The 15,669-nt window shown below is 40.9% G+C and overlaps 1 protein-coding gene across 2 annotated transcripts in view; it reads right to left on the bottom strand.

Moving 5' to 3' along the window:
• LOC311004614 (radixin) overlaps positions 1–3,979 on the bottom strand; it is a 47,476-nt gene extending 43,497 nt beyond the window's left edge. The window contains exons 1-2 of one of the 2 annotated variants that reach the window (XM_083996739.1): positions 3,883–3,979; positions 3,535–3,749 (exon numbers count right to left, since the gene is read on the bottom strand). The gene's annotated coding sequence lies outside the window, so the exon portion shown is untranslated. Of the gene's footprint in view, positions 1–2,448; positions 2,531–3,534; positions 3,750–3,882 lie in introns of those variants that run through there. The other variant, XM_083996740.1, reaches the window with a different exon arrangement.
• Between the last annotated feature and the right edge of the window lie 11,690 nt (positions 3,980–15,669).

Below are 15,669 nucleotides of genomic sequence, written 5' to 3'. Positions count from 1 at the left end.
AACACTTAAGCCCCCCGTGATGAGTGATGGTGCCGAGCTGTCAACACATACTGATCATACAGCGGAGCCCATAAAGACAATGGTCTAAATTCAGAACCAGATGAATCATCGTTGTTCTACATTATGAATGAAAGAGTCGACCACACACACACATTACCTGACACTGCTATTTCCTGCCAGGTTTATTAATCTTTTGATGAGGCTGGCGTACTGTACTCATCGTTATTAATATTCATGGGATCAATATTTACTGGAATAAATATACACTTGACTAAACAGATGGTGATAAAAATAAAAAAAAAAGCTTTGAACGGCTGTGAAAGTTAATGGAAATTAGAGATTAATGGCATCACCACTCCTGGCTGCTCATGCATGCTGCTGACACTTATCCAGGTTGACTTAAAACAGGTTTTTCAGAGTCGATGTTCGGTGTTTTTGAACAAGAACAGAGGACTGACTGTGGACTGAACACCGTCTGTGGTGTAGATTCAGGAAGAGAGGTTTCATCAGGGCCCCCCTCTTCAAAATTAACCTGCTGCATTAATGTTTTACAGACACAGAGCAGGAAAGACGGAGATGAAACTACAGAAGAAGAAAGTGAGAGAAATCAAACAGACGAGGGGGAAGACGGAAAGAGAAACTGGATGGTGTCTATTACTGAACCTGGCTGTGATGTGGGTTGTGAAACTAAAGTATTTGTTCTCCGTCACCAACTGATACCAACCAAGCAAAACACCTGCAACCACCACCACAGCTAGTGGTTATATCTGTCATCCGTTAACTGCTTCCTCATCTTATCAAATGATTATATGTAAATAAACAAATAGCAGGAAAGTGCTGGATATGATTTAAATCAAAAGTCCAAAAAGGAAAAATAGAAAAAAGTCCGACATAGGAACATAAATATCCATTAAACAGACTTAAACAAAGAGATTTGGAAACCATAACAACAGTGATTGTTACTGTAGACTGTACAGGTTAAGACCAACTGCAGTGCAGAGCAACTTCCCGCTTCAACTTTGACCTACTGTACTTATTACTAATGCATGCATGCACTCTCACAATACAGTGGATGATTATAATGGATAATTCTGGCACATTCACTTTTGTTACAGTACATCCTATTTTTTTTCCTGGTTTGGGGGTTTAAACGGTGGATAGGTAATACTGAAATTAAAAATGCCAACTTCAGAAAATCTCCACAAAATATTAAAAAGTGCAAACTAAACTGGAAACAACGGAAACTCAAGATACAAAATTTCCTCTAACAAGCTCAGTGAGATACAGTAAAACTGCCAACCACTCGGCGTGAGGAGGAGCTGCTCGGGCATCACAACCAACAATGTGACACCGAGGACCAGTTTCAGACAGTTTCCAGTCTCACAGTGGCAGCTGGTGTGTGAAGAATTTGTCTCGATTCAGCCAGCTCTACATGCTGAGTCTGAGGCCAGTTTTTACTAAGTTTGCTTTCACCATTTAATGAGTCTGTTTATTTGTGAAAATTGGCTCCAATCTATGTCTGCATTTATTAAACCAAGACCTCCTGAGCAGTTACACACAGTCTACTTCTGTAAGGTGACACTGGGTCATGTTCTAGGAAATCTCACTCAAACCTTTGTGTTTTGTTTATTATGTAATATGTAGATGAATTCATACCTAAATTAGAAATATAATTAGTTATTGAATAGTAAAAACCTATTACATAATGATATAGTAACCAGGAAGCAAAAAAGAGAAAAGGGAGTAGGCAGTATTGTAATTAGGAGGTGGGATTAAATAAATTCATACTTGGGAATGAAATGATGAAATGTTGATGAAATATATATTGTGTTGCTAGTGGTTAGATATTTTTTTGTTCATAATTGTTATTTTTGGTTGTTTTGTTTGTCAAATATTTGAATAAAGAATAAGAATAATACAAAGAACATGTGAAAAACGACCTTTTTCATTTATAATGGATGTCTTACTAAAAAAGGACAAACTCTAGGGTTAATCAACAGAATTTAAAACCTAGGACACATAACTTTTATTTGCAGAAATTAACATAAATATGAAGGTCTGGATATAGACAGGATATATAAATATTCTCCTCCTGCAGCCGTCAGCTATGACATTATTCAACAGGTTACAAAAAGGAGGGAAATCTAAAACCAGCAGTCAAAGGTATCTCATGTCATGATGCGGAGCCTCTTTCTCAAATGAGCTGTAATTTGGTCCCTGGAGGGGGCGGAGCCACGAGCAACAGCGACGGGGACAACGACCAATCAGCGACGGACTTAACCTCCCCGAGCGTCTGTTTGTGCCAGATGGAGCCGCGCGAGCCGAGCATCATGCAAGAGGAGCGAGCGAGCGCGCGCAAATTATGTGACTGTCTGTATTCAGGAGCGTGGTTTACGTGCAAAAGGCGAGCTAGTCCTCGTTACAGTCGCTGTGATGCTGTAAACTCACATGAACTCCCATCAAACTCCGCTTAGTTACTGTGGAAACCGCTGAGAAGCTGCAGAGATACTGAGCGAGCAGCGTCCGTTACTGTATATCAGTGGCCAGCATCTGTGTTGTGGTTGTTCACATGACACACACACACACACACACACACACACGGTTTTTTGAAAGTTAGAGCGGCCTCTTAGAGCAGAGCACGCCCAAACAAAAAACAGCGGTATTTCAATTTCAGAGCCAGTGCATTGAGACAAATAGGGAAAAAAGGCTCCACTACATCAACAAAAACACCAACAGATGCAGCAGCAGCAGTAGTGGGGTCATTGTATTGTTGTTGTAGCAGCTGCTGCTCATTACTCCACATTGTTGCACAGAGAAATAAATAAAAGAAATGCGCATCGTCAGCAGCACCGCGCGTTTCGCTGCAAAAGTTGCGGCGCAGGATGAAGGTTTTTGTTCACTCAACTAACTGAGCCGCTGGATTTCAACACTGGGCACGTCCCAGCTCGTCCGGTGGTGGTGGGTGACTGGAGGAAATAATTAGTCCTTAGCAGCAGCAGCAGAAGCAGCAGAAGCAGCACTAACTAATAAGCAGCTGTAGTGACAGTGTAGGCAGCCTCTTTCTCTAACTATCCATGTATCTGTCTAACAGGAGCGGTGGTCTCTAACCGCCTCCAGGTCAAAGCTGAGAGGAAGAAAAAAACAAAAGCAGGAGCAGCATCTAATTACCCCGACTAGTAACGTAAGCCTCTTTCTGTTGGATAACACAGTAAATGACACACAGCAGCAGCTCTGCGCCAAGTGGCACTCACCCGTCCTCCTCCCGTCCGGAAATGTGTGTTAGTAAAATAAAAAGCAATAAAAAGGACCAAATGTGAGCCGCAGGTCGCAACCGCAGCACGCTGTGTTCAACCTGTCTCTCTCATATAAAGGTAAACCTACACACAGCCTGGCTGCGCTCCTTGCACACAAGTTGTCAGCGCCGCGGCTCGTTAAGAAACCTGCGTAAAAGCCCCGGAGAAGCAGAAGATAAATCCCCCCGCGGCTTAAAAAAGGGTTAGGGCAGCAAGCAGAGATGAAGGCGATCAAACTCACCTCTAACGCCTGGCTGGGCTGAGGAGGATGTGTCCGACTGTCACCCCCCCTCCAGCTGGCAGCGGTACTTTATATATCCACAGCGAGTAAAAATAGGAGAGCGTTTCACCTTCCCGTCCTCTATCTGCGCTGTTTACCGGACGGCGGCGCGGTGCGGTGCTGTGAGGTGCGCTGCGACGAGCGGAACAGCTGATAATAATAATAACGGGCTTCAGCTGCGGAGAGAGAGAGGAAGAGAGAGGTAGAAAGAGTAAGAGACAGAGAGAGAGAGGGAGAGAGAGAGAGAGACTCCCACGACCGGAGAAACAGATACAAGACACTAGTCAATATGGCTGCTGACGAACTTACCGTGCCGAGGCGTGGTGAGCACAGTCCTGCAGATTCACCCCCTCCCTCACCCCGTGACTCCAACTCTGCAGAGCTGCTGCTGCTGCTCCTGCTGGGGTGTGTGTGTGTTATGTGTGTATATGTGTGTGTGTTACTGTAGGATCCATGCAGGGGGTCCCAAACTTTTACCAAGCCCCAATAAGGAGACGTTGAACCAGCCGACGGACGCCTCCCTCAGTTACAGTTAGGTCACACTTTATTTTGAGGAGTTAGTTCTACTACACAACATCTAGTTTGGCCAATTAAACGTTTATGGGAACTCGTTATAGAGCGAGATAAGATATTTATTTACAGGCTGATGACCTCTGTCTGAGCTGCGTTCAGTATTACAGTAACATGGTGGTGGTGGTGTTACTGTGTAGACATCATGGGAAAACACAATTGTGTCAGTGGAACAGGTTTCCTCTCATTCCCACGGTAGCTGTGTGGGTGTGCCAGGATGAAAACAAATTCAATCAATTATCAGACAAAAATCAAAACAGATTCAGAGCCAGGGTTGTATATACAATACTCTGCCCTTATTGATCAAAAACCTATTGTAGGAGATAATAACAAACTATAGCTGACTCTATAACTATCCTTGCCAGATTTAGGATTACAGACAGAGATATTGATTATTTGCTTTAGTTGTTATACTTTGTTATTTTTACAGTTAGTTTTGGGATTTTATGCACCAGAGACAATATGATTATAACTCCCGTTGCTGACCTGTGTGAACTTTCCCATCTGATACTTTCTGATAATGTTTATATTTCTATAACCCCCAAGAGGTTCTGTGTAAAAAGATCAATAACTTGAACATACAGTAAGTAAATGTTTGTTATAAGCGAGATATTTTTAAGGAAACTTTCTTGTATTTACATTTTAGATTTTGCTGCGCTGCATGCGCACAGACATCGCGCAGCCCCTGAGAGCTACTACTACAACAAGACTAAAAACAGAGATCAAATACATTTTTTTCGAACAACTTTTTCATGTGCCGGCTTCAGGACACTTGGGTCAGTACGGACGAGCAATATGGAGGTATTTAGATGTTTCATAGTGTGTGTTTTGGACGATTCAAAAGTGAACTCTATCCGCCGTCATTATATGAAAATCCATTGCCAGCCGGACCCCCCCGGAACTACAAAAGCGTTTTTTGATAACCCTGAAAGTTCTCCAAACCCTTTCTTGGCATGACGGTGAGTAGACAATTGGTGAATTGGGTGAAGTATCCCTTTAAGGATGTACCCCAGTGATACTTTCAAGTCTAAAATATATATATTTCGAGTAATAATCCTCACAGTTGATGTACGAGTGTTGATCTTTAACAGGAAAGTGGAGCACACAAGTTATTTTTCTTCCCCATGTTTCTCCAGCGCTGCATTCACAACTCCTGTGACATTTTCCCATTGTAAGAACTGTACAGTAGATAAATTCATCATCCACACTTGCCTCCAGACTTCTCTGCTCTCCACCTCAGCAGGGTGTGATCTCTACAGTACTGTACATCTCCATCTCCCGAAGAAGCTCTCCATTCACCGCCGCCTTGTAAAAAAAAAAAAAAAAAAAAAAAAAAAACAGGGCTTCACCAAAATAGTCGCGTTGTGAAACAGAGCTTGTGTGTTGGCTGTGAGGAGGAGAGAGAGATGTGTCATCTCTGAGCTGTGAGTCACTGGGCATGAAGCGTCAAGCCTCAACCTGAAGCACTGATGAGAAAAATAAAATAATAAATAACAAAATAACAAAACACAGCAGGACACCAGCATCAGTGGTGTGTAACCTGCTGTGTGAACCAAACCAGAGCCTGAGTGCAGCCTTTTCTCAGCCGATGGCCATCTGTATATCCAGAGCGATACATCCTGATATGCATCCTCTATGAGTATGTGTCACTTCCTGTTAAATAAGTCAAACGCTGCCTCTTGATAGTACAAATTGTGCATAACAATCTTTTATCTCATCTAGCATTAACATGTAATGGTGTGTTCAAAGTCACAGCGAGCTACCAGGAAAGTGTGGCACTCATACGGCCAACCATCCTCGTTACAAAGAGAGAGAAAAGTCGGCTGAAAATGGAGGCCACGTTATTATAATGACAGATCTCCTGGGAGGCTGATTCATCAGATTGCATCTCGAGCCTATTTTAATATCACTGACATAAATGTGAGACGTTAAGTGAGGAAGATGGAGCTGCTGCTGCTGTTGCTGCTGCTTTCCTTTTCAGTCTCCTGTTACTGTACGACTCTGTGCAGCAGGTTAAAACACTCTTTGCATGTTGTTCACATTCCTCCCACTTTTCCTTCCTCCTCTCTCTCTCTCTTTCCTCTTCCAGGCCGTGTCCTCTCACTTTCACTCTCCGGTGTGTTTTCCATCAGCAGTTTAAGGAAGCACTGTAGCACATTAAATGGGATTACCATAATCTCACGGGTGCACTCCAGTGACACAGCTGGTCGTAACTCTCTCCCAGGTCAACAGAAGTGTTTTCTGCTGATAAAACTTTTAACAGGCATCTGTGTTATTCTGGACTAAAAATTGTGGAAGGGACCCACTTATCACCTCGAATATGATGCGCCATTCATCTTAAAATGTTGGTTTAAGGTAATTTATTTGATAGTTTGATGGTAATTTGATCAAAATCTACCCTTTTATCTTATTTTTTCTTTATTTTCAATTTTTTCGTAACATCATTTTTAATCTTTCCTTTTGCATTCAGCTCTGTATGTATGAATGGAGCCTTATCAATAGTTTTTTTTATACTAATTACCATCTGCTGAACTGAATGACTGAAGTGTATGTTATATATAATGTATAGCCTTTAAAGTCTCATGAGTGCTGGTTGATTTCCACAGGATCTTTTGTTGTGTTTGTTGTGCAATAGTGACACCTTATGGCCACTTACCGCACGACATCAGTTTCTTCGTCTCCACGGCAACATGGGATACAAAAGGCTCTGGGTCTGCAGTAGTAGATCTTCACCTGGAGGATGTTGTAAGGACTTGGGAACAAAAGCGTGACGTGTCTCTGCAGCTGGAGATGAATATATTATGAGATGATCAATCACCATTTTATAATGTCAGTTACTGTCAGACTAGATCATCACATCTCATATAGCTACAGGGTTTGAGTTTTACATAATTTTCTCATTTTGGTTCAACAACAAAAGACAGAAGTTTCATAGAAAACACTTCACTGTACTGTAGTTGACTGTAGTGTGTGTATGTTCAGGTTAGCAGCAGTTGGAGGGTGTGTTTACCGAAGAAGATAGGTACAGTATAATAAAGTAAAATGTTTGTTACTCTGGGTTTGGTTGTTTAGATAGATAGATAGATAGTTTTTTAAACCAACTGAGCAGGATATCGAGTATAAGTGTGAGTTCTTTAGCTCAACCTGACCTCTGACATCCATGATACAAAAGACACTTAACATAAAAAGAAAAATAAAGAAGATCATTTGAGTATTCAGTATCTTTAAAGCGGGTTTAGCCGTGACTGTAAAATGAGGCAGAAATGCAAAACACAATGAATTTGATTGTATTCTATTCATTTTTCATCCATAGAAATAGATTTATTCCTGCATCAAGAAAGGCCTCTAGGCTGACACCTTTGTAGAGTTTAAGTGGTTATCCTGACAAAAAACAAAAATATAAGTAATTCAACTTATTGATAGTGAAGTAAAACAGAATACCACCCGACAATACCTACTGAAACACTACACTGAGCTTCCCTTCACTGTATTAGCATCAGACTTTCACAGAGTCGTGCTCATTACTTTAGTTGTAGTGCACGTACGTACGTATCTGAAAATAAAATCTTAGCCCCACAGCTCACAGCAGAGATGACCGACCACCACACTGACCTCTGAACAGCGGCTCAGGCTATAATCCTCCCATCTGACGGTCGCTGTAACCAGACTGTAGATGCTCATCTACCTGTAGGAAACATCAGAGTTGTGTTGTGGTTACAGCCCGTCAGCACACATTTTGGTTTCCTGTATTATAAAAAGCAGCGATGTGAAAATATCAGTCAGGGCTCATGATGGTTAATTTTCACTTTTCTCATTCCTGCGTAGAGAATAATTAACAGAGAAAGAATGTAAACTATTTTATCTAAAGTCATTTTATCTGCTCACACTGTGTCATTTCCTCATATCTGATGTAGGTTACGAGTACATTACTTTTTATGAATGTTGACATAGCTGGTTTTTGATCGCTCTAATGTCACATGGTTCAACACAGGCTGTACTTCAAATATATTAACTTGAATATAATCTATAATCTGTTACTTTCCATAAAATCCGTCATTAACTCCTTTCACCTTCAGAGCATGCAGAAGAGAAATACCTTAAGCACAATAACTCATAAAAGAAACACAAGTCACACAGACATGGGTGGTTAATCACTTAAAATGATGTGCATTGTTGAATATTTGTCACAGCACAAACCTTTTTAATTCTCAGTCCAGTCCTTATGATATTTAAAAGATAAACATGTGTATAACCGAAATGGATGTTTCTTCCTTGGCCACATGAGGGCAGCAGACAACCACCAGGTCTAATATACACCACCTTTGGATCTCTTTGTGTCTAAACTGTTAAACAAACGGCGCTGAACAGTTTAATCTCGGTGTTTGCATGTCGCATTCTTTGTCTATTGATTCCTTGAAGTTTAAATCAAACAGAGGTTTGTCTTGTTTGACAGGAGAGTCAACAAAGCTCGCACTTCACATTATGTCCTCATCATGAGCTGAGTTAACAAGTACAGTACAGATTACAATAGTCGGTGTGTTTGCACATGGAGGTGGTTTTGACGCTGTGTGTTCGTGGGACTGAATGATCTCTGACCGCCATTGAAGGAGCTGGTATTCATGCAGCCGGCAGAGCTCACAGCAAACTAAGGCACTGTAGATGATTTATCGTCACATGTTCGTTAGAAACGTGTTCATTGTATGAATCTTTCTAGGTCAAATTGAGGATAGAGCAAACAGTGTTCAATATTCCTACTGGTCTTTTCATAAGAATCCAGGAAAAGGTCAAAACTTGATCTTGCTTTTTATTATATTCACCCGTGTTCACATTTTTCTACTTCTGATCTGAGCCCTTATGTGTCTGTCCTGTCGATGTTATGTTGATTTTTGATGTGTGTGTGTTGTTAGACTGTCTAATTAGTTACTATAATTAATGTAATTCTATTTATTTTGATCTTGTCGACTGTTGTTTAATCTTTGTTTTGTGTTTAAGGACACTTGTAAGGGATTTATCCTCTAATTAAGTAAACAAACTAACTAGTTAGATTATTCATTAGTCAAGTATTGTCAATATATCCAAAGCCTGATATTCTGCAGCTTATTCCTCCATTGAAAATATAGATACAGTAAATTATCAGCACTGCAAAATCCTCACTGGAGAACCAACTGTCTATTAATCAACATGGGAAAAAAAGCCCAACTACATCAAATGTTTCTTTTTGGAGTTGCTTTGCTAAATTTAAAGAGGAACTATGCAAGTCTGGTCGCTTTTCCTCTGTTTTGCTAACCCTCCACCTGGCCATGTGCAAAAAATCAATCCATGGAGTGGTGGCTATATAAAATATTCAATGTTACAACGTGTATATCTGCGTCATCTTAACTATCATAAACAAAAGATTGCACGTTTGTGTCGCGGTGCGCAGAGAGGAAAGTCGGGACACCAGGGCGGCGGCAAAGCACTACACAGATGTTGCAAGGTTGGTTTTCAGCCGCGAGACACCAGGTGGAAGACAGAGAGCCTCCGTTCTCACTCGTAACAAGTCACAAGTCACGTAGTTAACGATCACAATTACTCTGGAGCTTTTTAATGAAGGTAAAAATGTAGCATAGCCACGGGAGAAATCCTGCTTAGTTCCTTCTAAACAGTTAAAACTCCATTTGCAAACTGTTTTAAAGATGTATGTCTTCAATATGTGCGAATGTGTTTGGGTGCTGGGAGCCACAAATGGAGCAGGGACGTTTGGGAGTTTGAGACAGACTGAAAAATCATTGGTTTTGGTGTTTTTATGGACTCTGCAATAAGAAAAATACAGAACAGCAAGACCACTGTTGCCTTCCATATGAAAATGTAATTGATACCTTAGGATGTGTTTTGTCATCGGTGCATGTAAAATGTACTTAAAATACATTTAAGGTTAAGGTAAAGCTGTTTCTGTTTTACATCACACCTTTAGACACAGTTGTTCCCTCGTATCCATCATGTTTCTATGGCTGGTTCCTGTGGTGGACCTCAGTTTAAATCTCATCATCTACTCACTGCTCCATATATCACCTCAGCACAGTTCATTTCATCTTGTAAATTACACCTACGTGAGGTTTGTTTGGGTGTCGGGCTCTGGTAACCGGACCAACACGGGGCTTTGATAGTCCACACAGTCTGGCTCCGTCTGCAGGGTGACGTGATGTTTTCAGCAGCGTAGAGAAGAAACAGGGAAAGCAGCCATCGCTTTCTCAGAGCGCCAAATGAAATATTATTCCAGTGGAATAATATGCTGCTGGCAAAGGGGGGGAAAAAGTGCTGAATAAATCGAATTATACATCTAATTTTGACAAGAATGGTAATTGTTATTCTCACAGTTATTACTGCAGCGGTGTCTATTGTGACATATGCAGTTATAGTGTCTTATTTCTCAGTATATTACAATCTGCAGTTATAATACCCATTAGACAAGTGTTGTAAATAAACACAAACACCCCGGTTGCTACACGGTGGAGCCAGCAGGAGGCTGTTGTTTGTGTGTTGTTTTGCCATATAAGGAAGTGCAGGATTATTTGTCCCAGAGTTACTCCGAGGGGCGCTCACTTCCACATGCAGCCTCATCAGTCATGGTGACATGTGGCACGTGTCACCTTCAGCCCCCCGGACCCCGAGAGTTTCCACGGCTTTATATGGTGGAAATCATAACATCAAAGAGACTCAGAGGTGAAGGGAAGAGGTAGTGGAGGTACTGTAGAGGTGGTGGTGGTGGTGGTGGTGGGCTGGGGGCCGATAGAGGGGCTGAAGTGAAGACGAAATGCAAAATAAGGGCGAAATGGAAATTCAAAGTGACACGGTGCAGGAGAGGAGGAAGGGAAAGCAGAGCAGAGGAAAGAGCCAGAGAGAGAGAGAAGACAAGAGAAGGAGAAAAGTAAGTCAGGGAGGGAGAGTCGAGGAATAATTCAACAACATGACTCTTGTTTCTCTGGAGTCGTGATCGGCCAAGTTTACAAACGAGTTGTGCGTAATTTTTCAGGACCTTTGGCCTTCGTTTATCATCAGAGTGAACGAGAATGAAGAGCTGAGAAAAAGCTGGTGCCAAAAAAAGCAAAAAAAACAAACAAAACAAAAATCAACTAAATTCACAAGCAATCGGTTTATCTGGTAAGTTATAAACAAGCCAAAAAAATACTTCTGCGCAGAGGATCAAAGGTGAATGAGGAAGACACTGTAAAATAGTAAAATATAAAGAGATTTCTCACGCAGATAAGTTTAACACTCATCTGATTGCCTCACTCTTTGCTTTTCATGCTTTATCTGACTCCTATTCGGTCACGTTGCTTCATCTCAGCTATTAACTCAGTGAGAACTACAGTACGTTTATTTAATCAGCGTCAGTGGTAAAAAAAAAATGGGCAAAATGACAAAAACACAATCAAAGTCATAATAAAGTGAAATTAACCCTGATCCCCTGCGTACGAGTTTCATTAGTTTTAATTCCCTCTACAGTCAAAACACCGAATAATTGTCATTTGCAGACGCTGAAGTAAAAGACAGTGGTTTGGGTTTTTTTTTAACTTTCAAAAACATGTTTACAGTCGATGTTACCGAGGTCGCCTGCTTGTCACGTCCTCGCCCTCCACTCTCCCTCACTGTCCTGCAGCTCTGACCTATTTTGGTATTGGGATGATAACATCTTCTTTCCTGGGAATCTTCAAGCACATAGACACACAGAGAGAGAGGGAGAAAGAGAGGGAGACGGAGAGAGAGAGGGAGAGAGTTAAGTTAGCACTTTGCTTGAACTCAGCTGACCTGTAAGTGTGAGAGAGTTTGTGTTTATCTTTATACACATTACAAAGATGCAGAATTACACCGACGCAGTGCGGTGATGCAAGACGGTAAAGCAGCTTCAGTTCGGTCTAAGAGCCAGTATCACTTCAGGAGAGTAGTGCAGCTGTTTAGTTTGGCCAAGTGGATCATTATAAAACTCCAGTTAATTAGCATGCTCTGTGATCCTGCTGCCCACAGTATGAAGATGTAAACAGTCTGGATGTACACAGATTAAAATATAATATTTCTCTCTGGCCCGGCGGTACATAACGCCACGGTGGGATGTGAAGCTCAGACTGCCAGTAAACTCCATTAGAAACATGAGCGCAGACGTAAACACAGTAATTTTGTTTAGAGTTGTATATAGAAGATATTATGGTCTAAATATTTGTAAGAGAAGGCGAGCGTGACTACGTGTGCTTGGGTTTCTACTGTGCCGCGGTTCATATTTTCCTATAAGCTCAAATACAGACACAACTTAGTTTAAGTTACTGTAATTTGATGACAGCAGAAAGCGTGGCTGAAGTTAACATCTGATTGGAGATAAGAGGCTGTGAGGCTGCAGAAATCCTGATATTACAGATTAAAAAGAACATCTCAGCAACTTTTGAACATCAAATATCTTTTCATTTTTGCCTTAAATGACATGAAAATATGGAAATAAACACCAGATAACAGTCTCAAGCTAATCATCGAACCATTTACAACAAAAACAAACAAAACTAATTAACAGTTAATCATTATAATAATTAATTTTCTCAGTGGTAGCTCCTAAACTGTGGCCCCCACCCTGGATACTTTTAAATCTCCTTTTAAAACTCATTTTTACTCCTTGGATTTTAATACAGCATGAGAGTTGTGTGGTCTCTGTTCGTCTTTTATTGTATTATTATATTTCTTAGTGTTTTATCTGATCTTGTGGTTTTTCTTGGTGCTTTTATATGCTTTTAATTTACTGTTTTTTAACTTTAACTTTATTTTACTGTTTTGTATCTGTTGTGCAGCACTTTGGTAACCTTGTTGTTTTTAGAACGTGCTATATAAATAAAGTGGATTGGATTGGATTGGATTAATCAATTTCTAGGGACCAACAAAGAAGCCACAATTAAATCAAACCTGGGCAAAAGTTAAAAACAGTCAGAAATACACAGGCTGCATGCAGAGTGCTGACTCTAAATCAGTGACCTTTTATTTGCTCTGCAGGCAGCTCCACTCCTGCTTCTCTATTCCAGGCTTTTGACATGAAGGATTATTATTTAAATGTCATTTCTAAAATTTGACTTGGCAGCAGCATGTACCCTGCAGACTTGTGTGTTTGCAGCTTCTACACTGTTTCTATATGTCCAGGTAGAAGGAATCTATAGGCGTGCACATCTACAGTAGTGGCTGGGCCTTATTGCATGTGCATCTGCTATAATGCATTCAAATGAAAAGTGAAATTTTGAAAATTAACATTGGAAGCTCGGACACCGTCATTTCATCGGCCAAAAACTACATTTGTTCAGCTGCCGGAGCAAGAAATTCATTTGACCTCGCCGATTCCATCTTTGGCTCCGATTTCACCGCTGAGACTCAGCAGGTGCAAACTGTCCTGTTAAATAAAACAAATTTAAAAACCTTTGTCTTTTCCCATTGCTTTCACCAGCAGCAGCAGCTTTAGAAGTGCAAAACGCTGTATTAGACAGTTTAATAACGTGCCTTTCACGGATCTTCGGCTTCTTTCTCCCCCTCGTTTCACCAAAAGTTGAAGTTTTAACCTTTGACTCCGCCGACAGTCTCCTCTCAGTGCGACCTCCTCTCAACCCTGACAGGAACCATCGCTCTGATGCTTTTTGAACTTGACAGCTCTTTCACTCCGTCTTCCTCTTCCACCTGGTTTTCTAAGTCGTTTTTCTTTTTTTCTTTCTTTCTTTCTTTCTTTCTTGCTTTCTTTCTTTCTTTCACTCCGGTTCTTCCAGGTCTCTGCTGCTGCTCTGCCTGGTTCGTTTTCACTTGTTTCAAATTGTCCTCAATTTCAGAATCAAAAACATTCCTCACCACCTCGCCCCCCCCCCCTCTCAGAGAAAAACAGGTGCCACCATTTATTCTGAATATTTATATCCTCTGCTTTATTTCGTGGAATGCTGTGCTGAAATTGTCATTTTTCCTTGAGTCATCCCCGGCTCGTTTTTCCACTCCGGAGCGCAGAATCCAATTTTATGCCACAAGGGATCAGCGGGAGGTGATACATGCAGCATGTGCTTCTACAGATCCAGGATGGCAGATGTTGAAGTGGGAGCGATGCCGTCAGAGAGGGCCTCATTTGGCCCCTCGCTGCAACACGTGAGCCGTGTGGAGTTACATTCCAGTCGAAGGCCAAGGCGATTTTCATCAGCCCATCATCGGTTCCTGCATGTCCAGGCAACAGCGGCGAGTCAGCAGTGAAGCCAGGTGATGTCTTATTAATCTTATTCATTTTATCACATTTGGAGGAAATATCTGCAAATTAGTCACACACCACGCAGATGTTTCAAACTTTCCCAAACACTGAGATCTGGAGATGTATTCTGGGGTTTTTCCTCTTCTACGCTCCTCCTGCTCCTCCAAGCTGTTAAATGGTGCCTGTGTTGACAACCTGTAATCACTTCCTGTGATGTAAAAAGCAGCTTTCTGGAGATTGAATGAATGCTAATATTGTAATTAGTGCTGTGGAAAGATTAAAATTTTTAATCACGATTCATCTCAGCTTTTTTTTTTTTAGTTAATCACGATTTATCACATTCTTTTTCTTGCTCGAAAGAACAGAAACCTAGTTAGACCAGTCTGCATTGGTCACACGACTTAAATATATAAAAAAAAAAAATTATCCTATAATCAAATAATTATTCAAACTTAATTAATAATACTTGCAATGATCACATTAGTCCTACTGTACATTAGACTAATTCAGCGTACTTTTTCTATTGTATTTGCCTATAATTTCGGGATGTTAAAAAGAAGGTATTAAAAATAACACGAGCTACTGTATGTGGGATTTAAACAGTAATTTGTTGATGGTCCCTAATTGATCACAGTACTGTAGTTAAGAGCGAAGGGTCGGACATTGAGCAAACCGTGACCATATAATTAACACTGGGTGAAACAGAGGCAGCAGATGTCGCTAGATCCGGAGCAAATGTCTGTCAAATATCCAACTGAAAATTAATTAAATAAGTAGTTAATTAAATGCGTTAATGTGATAAAAACGTGTTAACTTTGACAGCCCTAATTGGAATATAGTAATATTTCGGTAAGAGAGGGACATATTTTGGAAGACATCGTAACAAAGTGCTTTACAGTAAAAATAAGTTAAAAAAAATAAAAGTGGTAAATCAAAAACCATGCAGCAGCGTTTGGTACCAGCTGGAGTCGCTGGATGTTTTACCTGCTGACACGAGGATAAAGAGCGTTTCAATAGTCCAGTCTGGAGGAGATCAAAATTAAAACCACAGTTACTCTTTCTACTTGGAGACATCAGACACCAGCAGCTTTAAATCATATCAACCAAAATAAAGTTGAATGGAGAGAATTTTAAATATCTCTCTTTCCATCTCTTTGTTTTTAAAAACAGCCTGTTTTGACCATCATCACATCCAGTAAAGGACCCGTCTCACTTTGTGTGATGAAGGGATGGAGCTGTGGGAGGAATGCTGGGTGTTTTCGACCAAACAGGAAGTGCTCTGGTCAGGAAAGTGGGTGGCT

This window comes from Trachurus trachurus, assembly GCF_905171665.1.
Source record: "Trachurus trachurus genome assembly, chromosome: 21".
In the NCBI taxonomy this organism is placed as follows: domain Eukaryota; kingdom Metazoa; phylum Chordata; class Actinopteri; order Carangiformes; family Carangidae; genus Trachurus; species Trachurus trachurus.
The sequence above is the reverse complement of the archived record's forward strand: the minus strand, read 5'-3'. Positions and strand labels throughout refer to the sequence as shown.